Here is a 23594-nt window from a genome sequence, read left to right as displayed (position 1 = left end):
GCTTTGGCTCGCAGCCCGAGCTCAATCCACTGAGCTACGCCAGCCAGGACTTCTATCTGCTTCTTTTATTCTTGAAATATCGATGTAAATAGTCCACGTCCCTGCGGCACCTCGGCGAGGATTCTCACTGAGGCCGTCACTGGGCTACGGTGACCTGGAGCTGCACTACCTCCTGAGCTTTAACCTTCACACTTGCTCGCGATGAGCAAGTCGGTTACTTGTGATGGGGGTGGGGGAAAGAAGAAAAATCTACATAGACATACAGATGTAGAGAAAAATCCCTTACATTTTTCTATCGCACACCCATGAGGAGAACTGTTAAACTTCTGGGCCAGAGGTGGGGGTGGCATCTGGAACTCGGAGTGGATGAATCTTTTGGATCCTTTTGAGACGCAACTTTGCCAGGTTCCAGGGACATAGGAGGTGTCCCTGAGTGCCCACCTTCCGCTCCCGGTGAGCACGGCAGGGAGGAAGCCAACTTCCCAGCAATCTCGTCTACAAGTTTATAGCCTGTTTTTCTTTGTATGGAACAATTTAACAGTTATTCTTCCCATTAGAACCTCCGAAGAGTTCATGAAATAATTGGGAAAGGCGTCACCACTTTGCCTGAGTGGGGGACAGCGCTCACTTGCTCTCGGAGAGGAAAGGGCACTCTGCAGAGCCGAACGCCGTGGTGACAGACGCAGTGGGGGTGGGCAGGGACTTCCGTCCCTGGAAACTGTGGCAAGTGACTAACAGAGAAGATACAAGGTATGAAGTTATAGTTCGTCCAAATATAAAGGAGAAAATACATTACCTTGTTCATCATTCCTAGCAAATTCACTCACGGTGTTCTCTAATTCAACTCAAGAAATGAACATACATTTCAACATGTGTTTGAACATGTTGAAATGCTTCCTGCATGACGTATAGCATCATATCTATAAAAATATAAAAATGTATAGCTGCAATTATTTGAACACGATGTTTACCTTTTATCCAGTACTTTAGGCGGCACAGGCAAATGGAGAAGAAATATAGGTATTCTCTTCACTTAAGGGGAAAATCCAAGAGGTCTAAGGCCAAAGCATCACACACACACACACACACACACACACACACACGAGTATTCCTGTGTACAACATGAGGACTGGCCATAAAGACTGGGAAGATGCTGCCTTTGGCCGCTGCAGAAAGCCGGCTCTGGTTCTGAATCATAGGAGGGGCATACGAAAATGCAGGCGGTATCAGCCAGCTTCTCCGCACGACCTCATCGTTTATTCTTTTCTCTTCCTCTGCCTCCCCTGTATTCCTCGCACACTTTTCCACGGGAAGTTCCACTTACTAACGACGTTTCTTCTCCCTCTCTGTTTCCTCCCCCCCCAAACTTCCCCAATTAAACCACTCCAGACGAAGATAAAGGGATTTCTGGGTGAGCAGTTTGAACCAGGCGCTGTGGCAGGCAAGCCGCCTGCCCGGAAAACACGCCGGCCGGCCGCACACTTGCAGTGCAGAGACACAGACACGAGTGGCACACGGCCCGCTTTCTGCACGGACGAGCTCACGGACTAGAAAACGCCACAGAACACATTAAGGATCACAAATGGAAAAACGCGGGTATCGGCTTAAATCTTGTCTCTGCCTGTCACAAAGTGTTACACAGCGGGCTAAATCATCTAAGTGTGAAAACACAGTGCTGGCCTCACACTAAATAAGAAAATATTCGTCAGAATCCTCATTACTGCCATCATCAGAATTACTGCCATCATTATTGTGAACTTAAAACAAACACCAAAGGAGTTGACACACTGAATTATGATGGATTCTCTTTACTACGTGACTGTAACTGTGTCCACGAATCAGTTACACACACACACAAATGACAAATGTCTAAATTCACCAAATAACAAGGCAGTACAGGTATGCAGTAGTATTGGGTTTCTTTTTCTTGGTAAACAATTCAGGATTTCTGGATGTAAATAGCATATACAAAACAGCCCCGGGGTCAGTCTTTCCAATCTTCCTACTAAAACATCTGCAGAAACAGAACAAGATGAAACTCAGAATCCTGAGTAAAAGCAAAATTGCCTACAAGGTCTTGGCAGAATCAGGGATCATGTTTTACTAACTTCCTAGGGTTATGAAGATGAACTGAGGGGTGGGGGGGGGTCTTTCCTCGAAGAAACCCAAGGTCCTCATCAACCAGAAAACCCATCGGATTCTATTTGTCTTTGACCTCACTGCTCAGATGAAATATCTCTTTATCAGGGAAGACATATAGTCTCCCAAATAATGAGTCCCTTGATAAAACACTGTTTCCTTAAGACTGTTTATCTGAGTTTTAATTTATATCCATCTGTCTCACCCTCTTCCTCCCTCTCTCACGAAGTTCATGTTCCTTTAGCAGCAAGAGGAGAATCTAATTGTCCGCCGTCTTTCCCCCAGGGCCCAGTGCGCGGCCTGTGCAGAACCAAAGCGCAAACAGTGTTTTTTTTTGGATGATCAATGGCTTTCTTCCCATCAAACATCCTTCAAAGAGAAAGTCAAAGAGCCACAGAAAAAAGAACGGAATAACACACTGCATCTCAAAACTGATTAGTGGATTCAAGGTAAGTCTTTCAAAAATCCTGGCAGTCTTTCTGAAAAAATGACAAGCTGATTTTATTAAATAAGAGCAAATGGAGAAGAATATCCTAGAAACTCTTTAACTGGGGAAAATATACTGGAGGGAACAACCATGTCAAAATTATAACTATAATAATTAAGACAGCGTGGAACTGGCACACAGATGGGCGGACTGATAAATGACACAGAGCAGAAAGACAGACACAGATCCACACGTATACAGAAACTTAATTACTACAGAACTGGCATTACAGAACAGAGGGAGAACAGTGGACCTTCAGATACATCTAGGAAGCAGTTTGTGTCAATTTAGAAAACAAAATGTAAAGGTCTTGAATGAAATACCTCCATCACTCCATATAATAACAGCAATTTTAAATGGAATATGGACCACGTTAAAAGGCAAAATTAAGTTGAAGACGTTGAGGGCCTAAGGAAAAAGAAGTCAGCCCTCATATTAGAAGTGCAAATATCAAACAAGAATAATAAAAATGATCTGTGTCTAGACTACTTACCCCAAAGAAACACATTAAAAGCTAACGAAGCCAGTGTATACAAGTGGACTAGCTACTGTGCAATACCAGTGACATTGAGAGTAAGTGTCTCATAAGAAAAATGCAGTTCTGTGAAATATGAAATCTGATGAGCACATTTAATTTGCCAATTAAACTGTAATTCATAAGTAAGGGAAAATAAATTCCTATCTGGACATAAAAAACAGTAATATAATTTAGCCTGTACAGACTTTCATTACAATTTTACGAATATTCAGTAAGAAGAAATGTGAACCCCTGGGCAAAAGATGGCACCTAGAAAAAACATTGAGAATAAATATTGATAAAAATATATTAGCATGTTTAATTAACTCAACAGTAAAGAAATAATAGTTTGCACTTTCATGATACTGAAACTAAATTTGACAGAAAGTTTGAGGAAAAATATGGATGCAGATGAAGGTAAGTGGAGTAAAAATAACTCATACAGTTAAAGACGAGTATTTTGTGCCTAACATTCACTGTCTGCTTTGTCCTCAATAAACTTGCCCCAGCCACCAGGAATTGAAATAAGATGCTGTATTATATTTGACCAGTTCACAAGGGTAATTGTGAGTGTTTGGTGCCAATATCATATGTACAATTGAGCTTCCATAACCTGGAAATAGTTGAATTAATTCAATCCTTCTATAAACGGTTTCATTGCCCCACCCTTTATTATAATAAATCTATGAACATTTTAAAGGGAACCCTGTTTCTTATAAGCAGGTAAAATGAAAGGGTCGTTTTAGTTTTTGGCAAACTGTGATTGCCACGCAAACCATAACATGCCAATTAACTAGAACACGCCAGCGCATTAGAATGCAAAGGAGAGCAAAGCTGATGGTGAGAGGGGAATTTGGGAAGGCAAATGCTTCCTTGTTTTTTCTTTAATTGAAATGATGGGGCTCATCAGAATTCCATGACGGAACCGGTGAAAAGTTGAACCATCATTACTGTCCTTAAGCGAGTCTGTTTTTAAACAAAGTCTTCACGTACTTCATTCTGCGATTATCTGAGAGTTTAAAAAAAAACTGACCCTAACTACGCAGTTATTTTATTAACGTGTATCAACCTCTAGTTTTTATTTAATGCCTACTCTCATAATGGACTCGAGAATTTTATTTTCCTTGAGAAATATGCGTGTTCTTTTCAGGTGCGCAACAGCCAGTTAACATTCTATACCTGAATACTCACAACTGAAGGGTTGCTACTCCTGTCCTTATCCATTGTGCATTTAGAAATCTTAGATAAATGTCGCATTTATTCCGGACTAGTACACTGAGATATATGGTTACTTTATCACTCGTGAAATCATCAAGGACTCAAGAGGAAAAGCAGTAGATTAGGATTAATAATTTATATGTGAAACTTGATTTACATTCACCTACTATTTTTCTACTCAATGAAACTGCCTATATTTAAAGGTACTGCTAGTGAAGATAGATTCACTTAAAGTAATGCTGATTCATAAACACTTCAGTGAGCCAAAAGTATAATTTAACAGCAATAGAAGTGGAGCTTTGAATGGAGCAAAGGAGAAAATTGTATTATGAAAATCCTTGCCAAGAAGGTGAGTATGTTCAATTGATTCACATTTCTTGGGACATTTACTCAGAAGTATCCCATATTTTTAAAAATCAGGTCAACTTTGTTATTGCATTAATGCACTTTTGTGATTAATTTTACTAATGAAGAATATCCATTTTCACAAAGCATGAGTAAAAATATATCACTTTTAGAGAGAAGAGATTTTCAAGGTCAATTGAGTTATTAAATAACACAGAATGGGCTCATTGTATTTTTTAAAAAAGAAAACTTAATTATTCTGCCAATAAGAAAAACAAAAAACATTTTAGTTTTTACCTGATTACAGATTTTAGCAGCCTAATGGATAGAAAAATAGATTTAGCTTGGTATTTCAATTATAATAAGAAATTAGTCTTCTATCTTAAATATGTGATTGAGTCTACTCAAGACTGTCATATTGAGTATCTAGTCATTTTTATTCAGACCTAAAAAAAGGCTAAAATAACATTGTTTTTCCTACTTAATTAGTTGGACCTAGACAAACATCAAATCAAAACTTTCATAAATAGCATGCCATGATGTTATCTCCTAGATACAAAATGTGTTCTGCCGAAAGAAGTTAATAAATGAGAGCTTAAGATAAATTTTCGTTTCCTTGCAGTGATCCTTACTTGTCATGATTCCGTAGCTGATTCAGTAAGTATTTATGGAACACACACTATGCTCAGAGAACTCTCCTTGGTCTTACACTGTATATATAATTAATTTGTTTGTTTTTCAGTTTTTACAGTCACAGATCCTTTTTCTTTCTTTTTCAGAATTAATGTGAAAGGTAAGACAAGAAAACACCAACTACATATAAATCCCTGGGACATAAACGTGCAGCTGGAAAAGCCTTCTCTTTGCCCACAGCCCAGAGGGCACGGCGGAGCCCTAGGTATTGACCAGAGGAGTCCTGGCTCTCTCACTCCCTAGTGCTCAGAACCTGGGAAAAGCAGAACCTGACATTTTACGTGAGTTCCTTTCCACTACAGAGTCGAGCTTTCGTTTGGTGCAATGGAGACCAGAATCTTTCCTTTCCAAAGGTAAATTATGAATCAATTTCTTTATAATTCAATCAAATCAAATCAAAACAAATAACAGTAAGGAAAATAAAACAATTTTTGAATTCCCCAAATGTTAATAGATTCCAAATATAATACTGGAACAAGTAATGTGGTTCCAAATCTCAGCATTTATAGTCTCTTAACCAAATATATTTGTTAGTTTAAATTAAATGTTCAAACTCTGCTAGAAACACACACACAGTATAATAATTTACTTGAATATAAACATTCATGGTCCATTGTTTTTTTTAAAGAATCCTACGTAAGTGAGTTACTTTATTGGGATTTGGTATTAGTATGCTTTGTGAGATCCCTGACAGTTTAAAAACTTTAAAATATCGGCATATAAAAATGCATCTAATGCACATATATGAAACTGAGAATTATATTAAAATTATGTTTGCCATAATGATTCCTGACATTTGTACTGAAACTTACAGAGCCTTAATAAATAACCTCATTTGACTTTTACAAGTACATTGTGAGGTATGCAGGACAGGAAATAGCCCAGGAAACAGAGGTTAAGTGGCTTGTCCAAAGTCCAAGGATTAAGTAGCAATAAATCCAGAAATCAGGTTTTTCATATAAGGTCATTGCTGCTTCTACACTGATACTTTAATGGACCTGACACACACAAAACTTTATTAATATAATATATTATAATATAATATAATATATAATTTCCTTATAAATAAAACACTTCCCTCAAGAAAATTAAACTATTTTTATTCTAGAAGACAACAAAAACTAGAAATATTAGTTTGCTAAAAACTGCTAATATTTTAATATTTAATTCCCATTCCTCTATATGATATATATGTTTATATATATAGTTGTCTTTAATTAATGTAAGGAAATATATTGTATTCAGTTGCATAATAGTTTAAATGCTTTGGAATGAATAACCTTGCTGTTACCAAAAATAAAATCTGGATCCAAATCCGGGTCAATGTCCTCTATGCGTCCTTCCTTGAAGGACACCTCCCTGTTCCTGCATTTTTTCATCAAAATCCAAGTCGGAAGCCTCTTGGGCCATGCTGGCCCAGTGCGAGCTCACTGTCCCCCGGTCCTGCTCTGGCAGCAGCCCTGCCCTGTAGCCCGGGAAGCTGCCTCCAGCTCAGCCTTTGTTTGCATCCATGGCTCTGCTCTCGGAATCGCTCCCTCTTCAGCTTATCCCTTCTCTGTCGCTTCTGGTCCGGGCTGGCCACATCTCTGCTGCTGCTGCAAAATTCTCAACGCCTGTCGGCCTCTTGTGCCACTCACGGCCGTCTGAGCCAAGGTCAGGTGGGTCTTTGCAGATCTCCTCTGGATACCAATATCTCTATTCCTGGCTTCTGCTGAGATGGGATTGGATCCCTGATGCACAGGCTAAATCTTTTTCCCGAAGGCTTTCCAGCAACAAATTCGGTGTTTTCTCTAGAGCATGCTTTCTCATTTTTTTCCAATATGGAAAGATGGAGAATTTCCCCCAAAATTTTAAAGTCTTTTATTTTCCATATTATATTTAATTGGGCATGTTTTTTTGAACTAAGTGTGAAATACAAGCCTAATTTCATTTTTGGACATACAAATTGTCAATTATTATAGAACCATTTAATAAGTAGTTTACTAATCATGAACTACTGTGCAGCGCTCTCGCTGTCTCACGTATATTTTTTATGTATGTTTGGTTTGTTTCTAGGATTTCCTCCTATCTCCTTGTTCAAGGCAATGTCAAAACCACACATTAAAATATATCTCGATATCTGGTAGATTAACCACATCCCCAATGTATTGTTTATCAAAATTGACCAGCCAGAATCTTATCTTATATTGGGCGTTTTTACTCCCAATACAAGAATATAATAGAGCAGGTAGTAAGGAGGGGGGTGGCGTCTGTTAGCTCCTGTGTATGAGACTTTGCCCCTTTCCTAAACCTGCCGGTTCATCTAGACTTGAACTATAGACAGCCTTTCTCCAGGCTCTTTCTCTGGCTCCTGCTTAAAACCAGAAATTCTGCATAGCTCCTGCTGCCTGACTTCTGCTTCCCTTGGAGACTCTTCATCGTTTGTGTCTGAGAGGAGCTACATTCCCAACTGCCTCCATTCCTGAACCCAGACACCCACAAGCCCAGCACCTCTAGAAACCCATGCCTTTGACTCTCCCCATGTCTTGTACACGAATAGGTTTTTCTTTGTGTGTGAGTGCTTTTAGAGTTGGGAAGAGGGTGGAAACTCAAGTGTTATTTTAAATGTCTATTATACTAGAATATTAGCCGTGTTCCTTTCCAATTGCTGAAGGGCAAATAGAAAAGAAAATGGAAAGAGAGAGGATGTATTATGTAAGTACACATGAAACAGTTCTGTGATAAAAACAGAGATGGTCAGGTATGAGTACTGAAAAAGAAGTCGGAGAAATGGACCGATGGTCCTTGGCAGAGCGAAGTTTCGGAATAACACTTCTGTGTCTTCCTATGGTAAATGCCTACTTTAATGAGTGTTTTATTATCCACTAAGACTGAATAATACGGCGTTCATAAAAGAAGAGCTCAGAGCAGAACATAATGACGGATTTTCAGTAAACAAGAACAGGTTAAAGAGAGTGATGGAAACTAAAAGCTAAATCCCACATGCATTCAGACAAGAGCAGGTCAATCTTCAGTCCTCAACATCCCGCTCCTGAGCTTTCAGAACTGTGAACTATCATGCAATACAGGCTGGTACAGGGAGGCTCTCGTTATCTACACAGTGACAGCCTCGGGACGCCTGCATTTGCACGCCGCCTGCACTTGCACAGATGGGCACGCCAGAACCTCTAATGGATTTTCTCCACTTGTCCCACAATAATAGAGAATTCAGGAGAGTTGGGGGGCTTTGGAATATTCACTTTTTGTGAATGTCCGTAAATACGTATTTGCTACTCTGAACATTATAGATGAGGGGTCCACATGCTAAATTAAACATTTGCAAAATAATGTCACTAGGCTTTCGGAATTACAAAATGTGGCCATTTTGGTGTTCTAAATTCCATCATCAAAGAAAGTACAATTTGTATTTACTTTTTAAATCCTATTTTAACAACACAATTTATTACAAAAATATGTACAAAGAATAAAGTTGTTTCATGTTCCACTGTAAAGTTTTGTCTCTTTTACTCCTTTGCCCCCCTCCCCGCATTCACTTCCTTACAGGATAAACTTGCTTATGGATTAATTCCGGTTTGCTGGGATGTAGTGTAAGCAATATTTTAACAGGCAAAGCAAGGACAAGAAGTAGAGCATTTGCTCATGGTGACTTGGTACGACATTGCCTTTTATCTTCTCTGGAAAAGCTGGACCATCTTACAAGCAAAATAAAATACACAATTTGAAAATAAAATTTGTAAAATATACCTTTTTATATTGTGTGTTATATGGCTTAAACCGTCATTAAACCTTTAGTTAGTTTTGTTAGACCAAAATTAAATTTCATACATCTTTATGGAGCTTGCGTTTAAAAACCTTGTGCCTGACACAAGAACTTGCACCCCCCCTCCTAACACTTCATTAAGATCATATAAAAAAAAAAAAGAAAAGATAGAAACCAATAGCAGCAGAGTCAGGACAAAGATTTCCAGATTTGGTGAAATTAAAAGTTATATAGTGGAGTCGGCCAATGAAAACAGAGGTGAACAAGGTGGTAAATGAGCAAGTTCATGAGCCTTGCAAAACTTTTGGCCTTTGAGCCCAGAAACAGTGGAGGAAACCAGGGGGAAAGGGTGGAAGAAGAAAAGATCGGAGATGAAATGGATGGTTTAATAGAGAGTTGCTTTGTTTGAACAGACAATTGATCCTTCGGCCTAAAGCGTAGCGCGGAAGCCAGGTGCTCACCCACGGGCGGGCCAACTCAAGGCTTTGCAGAGGGGAATGCGAGAAGAAGAGTGTGGGTGCTGGAATTCAGAAGACAGTAAACCCTCCTCACCATTTCCCTTCTAGCAGTGAAAATAAGTTCCTTCTGAATGCTCTGAAAAGAAGCATGTCTGTAAAAGAAGAAAAAAGATCACCATATTCTTAATTTAAAAGAATTGTAGATTACCAATGATCAGTACATGCTTTCTAAAACATTACCAGCGTATATAAAAGTTATTTTTGAAATTTATCAGCATATTACAAGGTAGAATAAGAAGAAACAGAAAAAAATGACTTCGGGTAAATATATGTATTCAAGGAGATCATCTAAAATATTTTTCAAAAATGTATTAAATGTTATCTTCAAAAAGTGGCAAAGTTACGGCACACTCAAACAGAAGCGGTCATAAAAGAAGAAATAGCTCTTAAAGCTAAAAAGGTTTGCTGAAATAAAGTTATAACAACAGTAATAAATTGAGTTTACAAGATAAAGTCATAAAAATATCCTGAAGAGTAGAGCAGAAAGACAGAGAATTTATAAGTGTAGACTCGGGATAAAGTCATCGCAGGGCAAATGTCCACCAAGTAAGTAATTGCCACTTCAACTTTGGAAACAGTAAGTGGAAGAAAAATTATATAAGAGATAATGGGATTCACCCATGAGACCATCTGGTCTTGGGCTTTGTTGATTTTTTATTATTGATTTAATATCCTTATTTGTTACTGGCCCGCCCAGGTTTTTTTTTCCTTTTTCTTTTTTCTTTCTTCTTGATTCAGTCTTGGAAGGTTGCACATTTCTAGGAATCAAACCATTCCTTCTAGGTTACCAAATTTGATGGCAAATAATTGTTCATAATACTCCCTAATGATCCTTTGATTTCGAGGCTTTCATTATAATATCTTCCTTTCTTATATCTAATTCTGTTTATTTGAATCTTCTTTTTTTCTTCCTTAGTCTGGCAAAGAGTGTGGTTTTTCTTTTTTGCATATTCATTCAGAAAGCCAACCCCTACTTTTGTTCATTTTTTTCTATTATTTTTCTGTTCTGTACTTGCTTTACTTTTGCTCTGACCTTTATTATTTCCTTCTTTCTACTAACTTTGGATTTCATTTCTTCTTCTTCTTCTAGCTCCTATGTCTCTTATAGTCCCAGTGAACTACAATTACCAAAATCACCACTGTGTATATTGCTATTTTTTAAGTTAAGAACAAAGAACTGTGGTTCTAGGAAAAACATCTAAAAATACGCTATTCTGCTATGTCATATGAGATCCAAAAAAAGTTACCAAGTAGAAATCTGAAGATAATTACTCAAGCACTCATTTTTTAGGGTGGTTAAGACAGGTCACAATTAAAAGAAAACTGACTTGACTTCAGTTAATCTGGGGTATGAAAGTAACACAAATTAGGGAATTTGATTTATTAGATCCTCCCTGCTCCTCATTACACAGAGATACAACAGATGCCAATGGAAAGCCATGGGAATAACTTGGCTTTATAAATAATATTTTTAAAAGAAGTAGTAAGACATTTCCACTTTACTTTAAAATAAGATTTGTAAAAAAGCCCCTTGTGGAATGATGTCAGCCAGCCTTCTGGTAATGCACCAAGTTCCAGACTAATTGGAATCAAAGCACCAGGACCTGCCTATGTGGCCCGCCGTGACGCCAGCATTCGATCAAACTGTAAAATGCGAACAGTACTCTTGAATACAAGTAACCTCACAGAGGAAAAAAAGAGATAATAACAAATAAAGAATATTTATCACTGACAGCGTGTGATTAATATCTGATTTACAGTGCACCTTGCATTTAAATCTCCTCCATTACTTGTACTTATTAGCCTTCTTCCTACTATTATCACTTTCCATCTCCCCACTATTGCTAAGAAATATGGGCCCGAGGAAGCAGCAGCATGTCCCACAGATGCTGCAGTCTATCTGACGGAGACAGCGATATGCAATAGCGCGCTGCCGCTGATTTTACTAGAACAATTTCGCTGGGGAATAACTCTCCTTGCCTAACTACTGGAGCCAGCACCACTGACATATAGGGAGCGGCACTGCAATTACTGAGAATTGAACCGTAATCCTCTGTCAGCGCCCCAGAGAGGTAAAGGTGGGGGTGTTTCAAGGGTATTTTAGAGTTTCAATTTACCTGTGACAGGTAAGTCCTAGCTAAGAAACTAGTCATATAGATCTGAAAAATGTGAAAGATAAGTGAGCCACCCCACCATGCATCCTATGCAGCTCACAGTTTATTATGTTCTTATTTTATTACAGAACAGATGCATCACAATCGAACAACTACCAGTCTATATATTTCAGCGTTCTCATAGCCATAAGTACCATCCATCACATTTGATATTTTGCTGGACTGTTCTAGACCCACTCAAGATATAGCGAACCTAATTGCAAGGATTATGTTAGGATTATATGAGGAGGTATTTCAAAACCTCCTAATTTCCTTTTGACTTCTGATTTCTTGTTATATCCTGACAAGTGTAACACCTTATGATCTATTTCCAACTGTTCCCACAACAGAAGAATAATTATATCATATCTGATATCAGATAAATAGTGATGAGTTTGATTCTGCCATCTCAGTCTTATTAAATACCACTTATAGCATGGGCTATTCAGGGTCTTCTGTGGCTCCCTACAAATCTGGTGATTTTTTATTGTATTTCTTTTAAAAAGTCATTGGGATTTCTATGGGAATTGCATTAAATCTCTAATATGATTTTGGTTAATAAAATTCGAGCAGAACTGAATGAAACAGAGAACGAAAACACTGTATCACAAATTAATACGATAAAGAGCTAATTTTTAATGAAAAGATTAATAAAATTGGCAACCCCCTGGCCAGACTCACTAAGGGAAGGAGACAAAAGACTCAAATAAACAAAATTAGAAATGACAGAGGAGAAGTTTCCGCAGGCATCACAGATATGAAAGGATCATGTGAAAATGCTATGAAAGACTATATGCCACCAAATTCAATAACCTGGAAGAAATGGATATGTTCCTGGAAATATATAACCCTCCTAGACCGAATCATGAAGCTCTGGAAAATCTAAACAGGCTGATCAACCGTGAGGAAACTGAAACAACCATCAAAAACGTCCCCCAAATAAACGTCCACCTCCAGATGGCTCCATTAGCAAATCCTACCACACAATCAAAAAAGAACTGGTACCTATCCTTTTTCAAACCTTCCAAAATAATTGAAGAAGAGACAATACTTCCTAACACATTTTATCAGGCCATCATCGCTCTGCCACCAAATCCTGCCAAGAATAACCTACAAGAAAGAAAACTACAGACCGATATCTCTGATGAGTAGAGATGCAAACATCCTAGACAAAATACGAGTAAATTGAATATGACAATGCACTAAAAAATAATACATTATGGGGGGGGGATATTTGGAAGAATTCATTTTAAACTGTGACTCATTAGAGCAAACTGAACGTAGTGAGGAGGAAAATAACATCATGATGATAGGTACGGCTTAATCCAAAAAGTGAAAAACAAAGGGAATTGAGAGATTCCCTTTCCCAGCATAAAAGTTATATGAAAATGGAATAATAAATATGATTTTTTTTGTATTTGACACCTTAGGGTTCGGTATAAACTTCCATCTGAACTTTCTGTCCCTGGAAAGTGGCAGCCTTTCAGCCATTAGAGCAAATGAAATAAACAGACACAGGGTGGAGCTTTATGCTAAGGCATTTGATTACCAATCGCTCCACATCTGCCAAACCCAAGAGACATGAAAGATAACACACCCTTTCTGGAATAAACTCACCGAATCTAGTGCATTTTATCTAAAGAGGTCTCCTGTGTTCTTGCGAATTCTGGGCCCAGTGGGGGCAGCAGCAGCAGCTAACGCTGGCGCCATCCGCAAGCTGCACTGGTGCTTAAATTCTGACGTCCTGACGCTCTTCCCCTCACTTGCCCTTCCCTAACCTTTGGATTCTTTTCCCTGCGGTGAGTCACAGTTTCAGTCTAGCTGGGAAAATCCCCTTTTTCTAACAGTCCATCAAGGGAAAGAGATAAAAAATAAAGGGTCCATTACTTGCTTTTATCCCTCAATTTTTAGGCTAAACTGTAACCAACAAAAAAAAAAAAAGGAAAAAAGAAGTAATAAGGTCATTTGCATGAAGAAAGTAGAAGAAAAAATATATATATATGTATATGAATATTTTACACGATTAGTTCCTTGGAATAATTTGGTCAGGTTAGGTACATAATCAAAAATGCCTTTGGTCTAAATTACATGTCCTTTTTCCTGAGACTGTAAATTTGTTCTATGAGATATTGCAACAGGATATTTTGATTTTCTAAATGGTGATGTATCAGAGTAGCTTGCTTGGTTTATGAACAAGGACTTGGTTAAGTGATCGCCAGCCCTCAGCCTCAACCACCCGCCCATCGGAAAGACTGTCTGGCCCATCCCAGCAGATGCGCTTCCTCAAATGTCAGTGATTTTAGAGAAGAAAAAAATCTATTCATTCAACAGACAATTTTGGTTGCTGACCTATATCAGACATTGTTCTCAGTGAAGGAGACAGTCATGCTTCTTCTCCCAGTGCATCGTATAATTTAGAGGAGGAGAAAAATAGAAAGGAGGAGGAACGAAAATAAAATAATGACGTTTTGTGATGACTGCTATGAAGGAAACGTAGGGAGGCCGTAGAGAGGAGCTGCAGTTTCCTGCTTGTGCCGCCGGGTCTGAGGCGTCTCTCTCCCCAGCTGAACTGCCGAGAGCTGTGGGCTGTGGGTGCGCTAGTGGAGCGAGGAGCCCACACACCCGGGCAGCCTACCACAGCTTCCCCAAAAGCTGGGGCAAGGATTTGCCAGGGTCAGCGCCAGAAGTTCTAATGAAAGCAATCATCTGTGATAGTCACTTCTTGAGTATTATATGCTGGGCATTGGGTGAAGCCTTTAATTCTCACAGGGAGCTACAGGGGAGGCTTTATTACTAACCCCTCTCCAACGGAGGGGGCGAGAAAGCGCAGGAGATAAAGGATTATCCAAGGTTGCTCAGTTAGCAAGGAGATCAGGCTTTCCACTCCAGCAGTGCAGACATTGGCCTCACCAAGGCACCGCCTTCCTGCACAATTAGCTTTTACTGAGCACTTGCTTAGTGACAAGGATTGTGCTAAGCTCTTTGAAATGCATGATTTTCAAAACTCTTTAAAGCGATCCCCTGATAGACACACTTTGAAAAACAAATCTCATTTTGTAGATTAAAAAAAAAAAAGACCTATGGATGCAAAGTACGTTTCTCAAGGTTACTCAGACCACGAGAAGCAGAGCCGGGATCTGAAGGAACGCTCATTCAGGGACTCCCATAGAGATACATAGGGGAAGAAAGGCTTTTCTTTCTTTACCCGACAAATTCGCCTTTCGAGTGCAAAGGCTTCGGGCCTCAGACAACACAGCGGGTCCAGAAAATCCTATTTCGGCATCTTTTTTCTCTTTCAGAATAGTGTCCAATTCCATTTCTCTTGTTTACTGAAGACTCTTGTCCTTTGTTTGTAGTCCACACCGCAGAGCATGCTCACTCCCTTCAATCCACAAGCCAACTAAACCTTTTCAACAGGACAGCAAGCGCACAATGGGAAATGCTAAGACTCAAGGATTCTCTCAACACCAGTGAATTCATTCCAGGGCCCACTGTACAAAGGGGATTTTTTTTCTGAAGTCACCATGAAGAGGGGAGAGTGACGATGCCTTACAAAATAAAATGATTAAGAGAATATTACATCAGAGAACTGTTTTCTTTAAGACCCTTTCTATGGCCAACTCCTTTGACACACACATACACACATTGGGAAAATTCTGTGAGAGCATTTTAAATGCATGTGCACTTTTAATGAAAATTGTTACTCTTTAATGTAGAAATTATATATCACTACCCAGGCGTTCGAGGCATTTAGTGTTGATCCACACATGAATGTGTAATAGGGCTCCTTAAGCATGGAGTGGAATGCCCATTAATGTCTTTCCTCTCAATCATTTCACATAGCTCAAGGCACTTGCTTCCCTGTTTACACAGACTGTCTGTTTTAGGCTGTGATAGATAGATCATTTTAAAGTTTCCTTTAAGTTCTTTATTATCCTTTCAGCAGGCAAATAAGTTGAGATGGAGAGGAATAGGAGAAGGCAATTAGTATGATATGTTGAATCCTTGAGTATACACACACACACATATATAGTATATGGCATGTATGTATTATGTATGTATGTTGGTTAAAGGGCCAATCTAAGTGGAAAAAATACAATGTGGTCATTTTTAATTATTGGAGCAATATCCTAGGGGAGAGATTCAGTAAGAAAAGTAGGTCAGGTTAATCGTCAGTTACTGGTGGGCACTAGAAGTGTATAGGCATGGACGATCAATAGGACCGTGTAATTTGTATACAACAATGTTCATTTGCTAGGGCAGGAGGTGAAGGAAATCAGTGGTTGTTATTTTTCCATACTTCAGGCTTTGTCAGGTGAGTGTGGCGAGACATCTGAGTGTGTGGAATAAAACATTTGGAGTCTGAGTCCATGGAATCTAAGCTGCGAGGTGGGAAGCAAAACCAGAAAAGAATAAAGAAAAACCACAGACTGTATGTGCAGAGGGATGTTTGATTTGGTCATTGCTGAAGCAGTGGACATTCAAGGTTTCAGAGTATGGGCAAGAGAGTGAGAGGCCAAGTTACTTAGGAGGAATTCCCCGGAAATCAAGGCAAGGAATAAGGGTGCAAGAAAATACACGAGCCTTCCTCATCTTCTGGTCATTGTCCCCCAAGCCCGTGACTTAAGCAGAAGCCATCAACTTCGCACAAGAGACGTGACTTCATCTCTTCGTCCAAGCGGAAAGGTCCGGAGATACCACTTGATGTAATTCAGGTTCATTAGTTTGTTTCCCAAGATCTGGCGCCGGGCCCAATCACATCGTTTCTAACGATCTGAAACACGAGCTGAGAACTTTTGAGCCGCCCTTGAGCATTTTTCTTCCCAGGCGGTGCTGCTGATCAAAGACGCATTTTTTAAGTTACAAAGAAAAAAAAAACACACCATACCCGTAGAGAGAAGAAAAGTAAAATACCAAGAGCCTTGTTCCAGTGAATTTCTGCTCTTGGATTTCATATGGTAATAACCTTATAATAAATTGAACTTTTAATTAAACTTGCATCTGAGAGACTCTGCACTTCTATTTAGATCACTCTTCTGAAAGGCATGGAAGTGAAGGAAGATTGTGACAAGAAAATAAATGAGGAAACAATTCTCTTGGTGATTGCCTCGGTGGCCTTTGCTTACCGTTTTGTGATGTTGTCTTATTTTGTATATGTAAAGAGAGCTGTACATCCACCCTAGTGCAATTTCAACAGCAGATTCCTGTCTCTTCGAAGTAAGTAGTGAATTGTGTCTCTGTCTTATGTGTGAAATATGAAGGCAATAGCTTAAAATGTCATGATGATGTCTTGAAATACGCTTCTACCATGCAGACTCTTTCATAGAAAGAATATTGACCATTGAGTTTGTTCACTTGTTTGTTCTTTTTGTTAAAATGTTCTATTCATTTTCTCCTGTATGCTTGTAATGTGCTAGTAACTCATTTATTGTTGATACTCTAATGACAAAGGCATTAGGAAACAGGGAAATAATTGAGACAATTAGAATGCATGTACTCCCGCGAGGACCTACTAAAGTATCATATTTCTCTGCTATCTGAAATTATTCTCAAATGCAAAAGAATGAGAGCTAAGGTGGGTGGATGATCTGCTTATAATGAGATGACCTGTGAAATAAATTGGTATGTGTTAACCCTAAAGCAGAATTCATGTTTAGTTACGCATTCGAATAATTACATTTGAAAAGATTCACACACAAAAGTGCTACTTCTTTCCCTCAAGGCAATCATTTCCTTAGTAAGTAGAAAAAGCAATTTTCAACAGAAATTTCCTGGAAGCAATGGTACACAGAACATGCATTTTTGACTATGTTAATAGTGTGCATGATTAATAACTAATCTATTAATTACTGTGTTTACATATTAAACATGAGGACTTGTATGTATTTTTCAAAAGTTTATATGTAGGTCACCCAGAACTTAAAAAAATGAAGTTAGTGTAGAAAAATAGAAAATCATTTTGGAAGAGAGTCTTTGAGAAGACAAAGAAAATAGTCAAACATAAAACTTATTTCAGTTTCGGCTTCTTTTGTGTAAGGTGTACCACCGTCAATGGACAGGTGAGTTCCACTTTTCGGCTGGGTGTTTCGCCATCATTCCTTATGTGTTTAATGAAACTAATTTTAAATATTATAAAAGTATACTGAATTTTATTGTGGGCGACTGTTAGGAGTCAGAGTAGCACACTTACTCCCAAAATGCCTGAGAGTCATTTTTCACTATCGTCACCTAATTAAAAACAACAACCTACTTTTCTTAAAAATAACCAGAAGCATCAGATCACAAAAGAGAGTAATCAGAAACAAAAATCAATAATAATAGTTTGTCAATACGTGACGTTTTTCACAAGTACTTTTAATCTCCCAAGACAGTGAACATGCACGCTTGAGAGGCAAGCTGGCAAGAGGCGAGATATTCTGTTCGATATGTCATTTTAAAAGTTCAAATAAGCATCTCGTAATAAAATAGACATTGCCTGTATGGTCCACAAGAATGTAAAATTATATTAGTTAGATATTGCAAGAGAATCTTTTAGGGAAAAAAACAATAAAAACATTCATATCTTCAGGGTATCATTCAGTCATAATTATTTTTCTGCTTTGACTTAATTCATTATTTGGCATTATGCCTACACAAAAATTGGACATTTTATTAACCTTACAAGCGCTAGATAAGTACCTATGGAGAACATGAACTGCCCACCTTCCAACCCTTAATGAAATGACACAGGTTTCCCCAATATTTTAAACTCTTCTGAAAATTAATGATTTTAATTAACATATGAAATGGTACTAAATACAAAGCCATTTTATAAACATTAGATCATCACACAAGCTTAAAATATTTGTTAAAAATTCTTGAACTGAGGTCTGATTTTTATAAAATTTTATAAATACTATAAAATGAAATTTATAAAATACTATAAATGAATGTAGAAACTATAAAATGAATATAAATATTATAAGATGAATTCTGAAAGATGAACCTTATGCAATCATTAACAATTTTAGAATATTGAGTGTTCTACTCCATACGTATAATAGATCTTTCCATTTAAAATAGATGTCTAATTTCATTCACACGAATACTTGTCTCTCTCATATTTGTTTTTAAATTTATCGCTGCATAGTTGTTTTTGATGCTATGACAAGTCAAATTATTTTCAAAATGTTATTTCTATTGGTTTGCTGTTGACACATAGAAATGCAATTGATTTTGGAAAAATTAATATCGCTTGACTTTGCTTTCACCACAGTCTGGTGTTCAGCTAATATTTATTCATTTAAATGTTCAATGTAGAGTCCCTCGGTCCTGTATGGTAAGTGGGTGTGCTGGAAGGGACGAGGGTATCTGAGAGCCTCGTGGACAGCGGTGTGTATTAGGAGTGGGGTGAAAGTTTGGCTTTCATGTTAGTTATCCACTGGGATAAAAGAAAATGTTTTAAAGGGTTTTAAGTTTTCATTGAGATCATCTCTACAGAGCTCCACAACTCCATTTATTCTGAAAGACAAACAGGGAACATTATCCCAGAGGTCGTAATAAGCTCCCCGGTAGATACCTAGCTTAGGCTTTCTCTCCCCACTGAGCCCTGTGCTTGACCTTGACCTTGACTTTGTCTGCCCCACGTTCCCATAAGCTTCCCTTTGAAGAAGTATTAAGAATCAACATCTAGTTATTCCAACTTGGTTTCAGCCTTTGTTTGTTTGTTTTTTTTGGCAACTAACCAACACAAAAGGACTCTTCATGAGAATAAGCTAACACCTTACTAGTTCTATTTCTTGGCCTCATCACAAGAACATTAACATTGTGAAATAAAGCAATTCATTTACTGTTTTATGTATATTCCACGCATGCCTTATAAAATAACTCACATTAAAAATAAAATGCTTTATCTGTATTAAAAACATTAAAATTTTAATTGCCTAAAGCCTTGTCAATTAGAATATAAATTAGATAATAATAATGCATTTTTATTTCCCTAAAAATAACCCTATAAGATCTTAAGGGCCTCATAATGAGTAGATTACAAGCCCTTTATTAATGTAATAAGATACGAACAACTAAATGTAGGTCACTGTGACTTTCTCAGGTCCAGAGCCACATAATGTGGTGGGCGATAATTGTTTACCGCTTTCACACCTGAGAGTCTAAGTTTCCTATAATGGACTTCACTTTTAACCAAAGAACCTTCTCTGAATATAATGACTTTGAATTTGAAATCACATTTAATGTAAGAAGAGAGGGGAATTAATGAAACTCGAGTTCAAAAACATGGCTACACTTCAGCGCCTCTCTGTTGATATCTAATTATTTTCCGCTGGAGGAACAAGGACAAATTAAACCCCATCACCCTGTGCTCCCAGCCCGTGGACTGCACCGTGTAGACTCTTTCTGCACGGCCCCGGAATGCGGGTCTTCTATTTAAATATGGAAATAGGAAATTTTAATGGTTTGCATGATGATGAAAATGTAAAATGCAAAGACATTTCAGTCCGTTTTTAGTCCACGTTAAAATAACTCTCCGTTATAAACTCTCGGAAAAGCAGCAATTTTCCATTTCATACCCTTCACTCAGACAGATGAAATGTATGTTGAAACTTTAATGCAGCCTGTCTTGTCTTCCTCATCAGGTAGTTGGCCAGTTATAAATACATAAATACGTATGCAGCATAATGTAAAAGTGTCCAATCACCTTTCATCAAAAGAATACTGAAGGCAAACCATAATTGAAAAATTAAAAAAATAAAAACCAAGATAGGGATTTGAATTCGGATGTAAATGTAAACTAGACTTTTAAGAATATATGCTATGTTGCTGTGATTATATTCAGATAGAAAAAAGTGTATTGCTCAGAAAAGTCTACATCTAGTATCTCTCTATGTATCTATCTACCTGCCTACCTGTGTCCCTACCTGCCTACCTACCTACCCTACCTCCTGAGGCTCTTCAAGGCCCACCACCTGGGTATTCTCCTCTTAGCATCGCCAAGAGCACTCGCTGTCCAACGAGCGGGATCAGCTGGCTCTTAAACAGCACTGTGGGGAAGCCACATGGAATGACCATTTGCAGTCCCCTGGCTTTGGCTTGGCGGCTCACTAAGGTAACTGAGCTCCTGAAATAATGAATTTAATAAGAGATCATTTCAGAACAAATTTTAATAAATATCCACCTTGCTCTTGAGGAAATTACATTACACTTTGTTGCATTTCTAGGGAGTGGCTGCTACTCCTTAATCGAGGATTTGTGACTCTTTCTTCTCAGGTTTCATGAAAGTAAAACAATAATGGGATCAAATGGACGTTTAAAACCAAGGACCCAGCTTTCAACATACTGTTTCAAACAGTATGTGGTTACAGATGTGGAATTAAAACTGTGATGAGAAAAAATCCTATGTGTACTGTTTTAGTTCTCCCTAAGTCTCGCTAAAGTATCATGGTCAAACAACATAGGAATTGCAAAAGAGTGTTTTTTTAATCATCAGTCTTTTTGTGACCTTTTCAAAATTTCCCCAAGGCAGCGTGCTCATCTTTTTCTAAATTAAGTTTTCCTAGGCTGCATCCTTAATTATGAGTGGAATTTAAATTTTTTATTTCTTATAATACCTTCGCTATTTTAATCCAATCTATCACACTTGGAGGTGTGTAATGACCCAGAGCTACTTAAAAATAAAGCAGTATAGTAATTCAGATGTAATAATGAGAGATTACAGTAGCTTAAAATAGATTTAATGTTGCACAAACCAAATTATTACTGTTAACTATGCATGCTCAGTTGAAAACTAGGAAGTAAAATTGAATTTAGAGTCTGATACAATCAATCTATTTCTTTTATGCAACTTATTTTTACATAAGACCGTGTTAAATGTCTCCAGGACATGAAATACTGGGGGGAAGTTAGATTAATTGCCAGGACAGATAAGGAAAATTCCATTTAACTGGAAATTCGGGTTAACTGCGTAAAGCGAAGGTGGTCCTTCTGTGCTTTCACAGAATCATTTCATTCTTTAAACAAGATAACTCATCTCATTGGTTAATCTAGTCATTGCGTTTCGGAGGCAGAATTCTTCTGGAATAAGTTACAAGATCTAGGCTGCAATGTAGTTTGTTTGGTAGGGAACTGCAGTATGGAGAAAAAAAATCTCCAAATGTTTGAGTAAAATGATAACAGTAGTGTCATAAATCAGCAGCTCACACTTCTCCTTTCTCACTCCCACCCACATTTAGATCAGCACAATCATCTCCGTGCTTATCACTGAACAGTTTTCCTCTTCACCACAAATAACACACCGCCACCAGACAGGTAAGTGATGAACACAATTTTCAAGAAGAAAATAAATACAATTTTAAGAAAAGTACAGCAAGCTAGGCACAACCCAGTTTGTCCCCCTAAAATATATGCTTGATAAGGAAAATCCTCAAGCATGCTTACTAGTTAGAGTTCTCCAGAGAAATAGAATGAGCAGGATGTGGGTTTTTTTAAGATTTTATTTATTTATTTTTAGAGAGGGAAGGGGGAGAGAGAGAGAGAGAGAGAGAGAGAAACATCAATGTGCGGCTGCTGGGGGCCTCGGCCTGCAACCCAGGCATGTGCCCTGACTGGGAATTGAACCTGCGACACTTTGGTTCGCAGCCCGAGCTCAATCCATTGGAACCTGAAGGCTGTCTGTTGCCAGAATGACTTCTTGCATGGGGGAGGTCCGTCTTTGCTCTATCAGGGTTTTCAAGTGATTGGATGAGGCCCGCCCACATGGAGAGGAATCTGCTTTACCCAAAGACTACTGATTTGAATGTTTGATTACGCTCATTTAAATAACAGCTTCACAGAAACATCCAGGATGTCTGACTAGCTGTCTGGACATTGTGGTCCATTCAAGTTGACGTAAAGCTTGGGCCATTTTCATTTTGTGCGGACGGAAGTAAAATGCCGTGCATTCCGCGAGCTCTGGTCTTTGCGGTGAAGTCAAAGAGACAGCATTATCCATGGCGGGGAACGCAGTTTACTTACGAATCTGCCTGATCGCGTTAATTTTATTTCCTTGTATTAAATAGCTCAGGAGAATAGAAACATTTTGTGTTTATTCTCAAGCTTCAAATAAAATACGATGTGGAAAACACTAAATGTATGTAAAGCTTGTGTAACATTCAACAATTAAATATGCCAGTGAAATAATCCAAAGGGTTATAAAAATATACTTTTTGAAACTTAAAAGAAAACAAATAGAATCCATGAAGGTTTCAAAGGAGAACGAGAAAAGGAGTGAAGAGAAAAATCTAAGCCATAAAGCTTACTCGGTTATATTAACAAGTTGAGTATTGATCGTGCATGACAAATTATCAAAATGAAATCAATGAACCAAGAGGAAACCGAACAGATTAATGCAAAAGCATAATTTGCCCGCTACATAGCGACCATTTACTTTGGTCCAGGTAACATGAGAGCATTTCATATAAAATAGCGACATTCAGGCCTGTGAGTTACAGATCAAGACGGAAGAAAATGTCAGAGCAAATAGGAAATGTAAAACAGAACCTAAACCATGAATATAATGAGGACAAATCAAATAGAATTAATTTGTTTGTAATGTGTTAGGATCACATTATGAAATGCACATTCAATCGTGAGCAGAAATTTACATTTACACTGGATTTGAAGGCATTCTAGCTTAGAAAAATCAATTTGTCCTATTTTATTCTTTGCGGATTAAAACAACATGTGTGTCAACGGGTGGAACACAGGGCGAGGCCACTGCTCTGGGCGACGATAC

Source organism: Phyllostomus discolor, chromosome 15, assembly GCF_004126475.2.
Source record: "Phyllostomus discolor isolate MPI-MPIP mPhyDis1 chromosome 15, mPhyDis1.pri.v3, whole genome shotgun sequence".
Classification (NCBI taxonomy): domain Eukaryota; kingdom Metazoa; phylum Chordata; class Mammalia; order Chiroptera; family Phyllostomidae; genus Phyllostomus; species Phyllostomus discolor.
Note: the sequence above shows the minus strand (reverse complement) of the source record.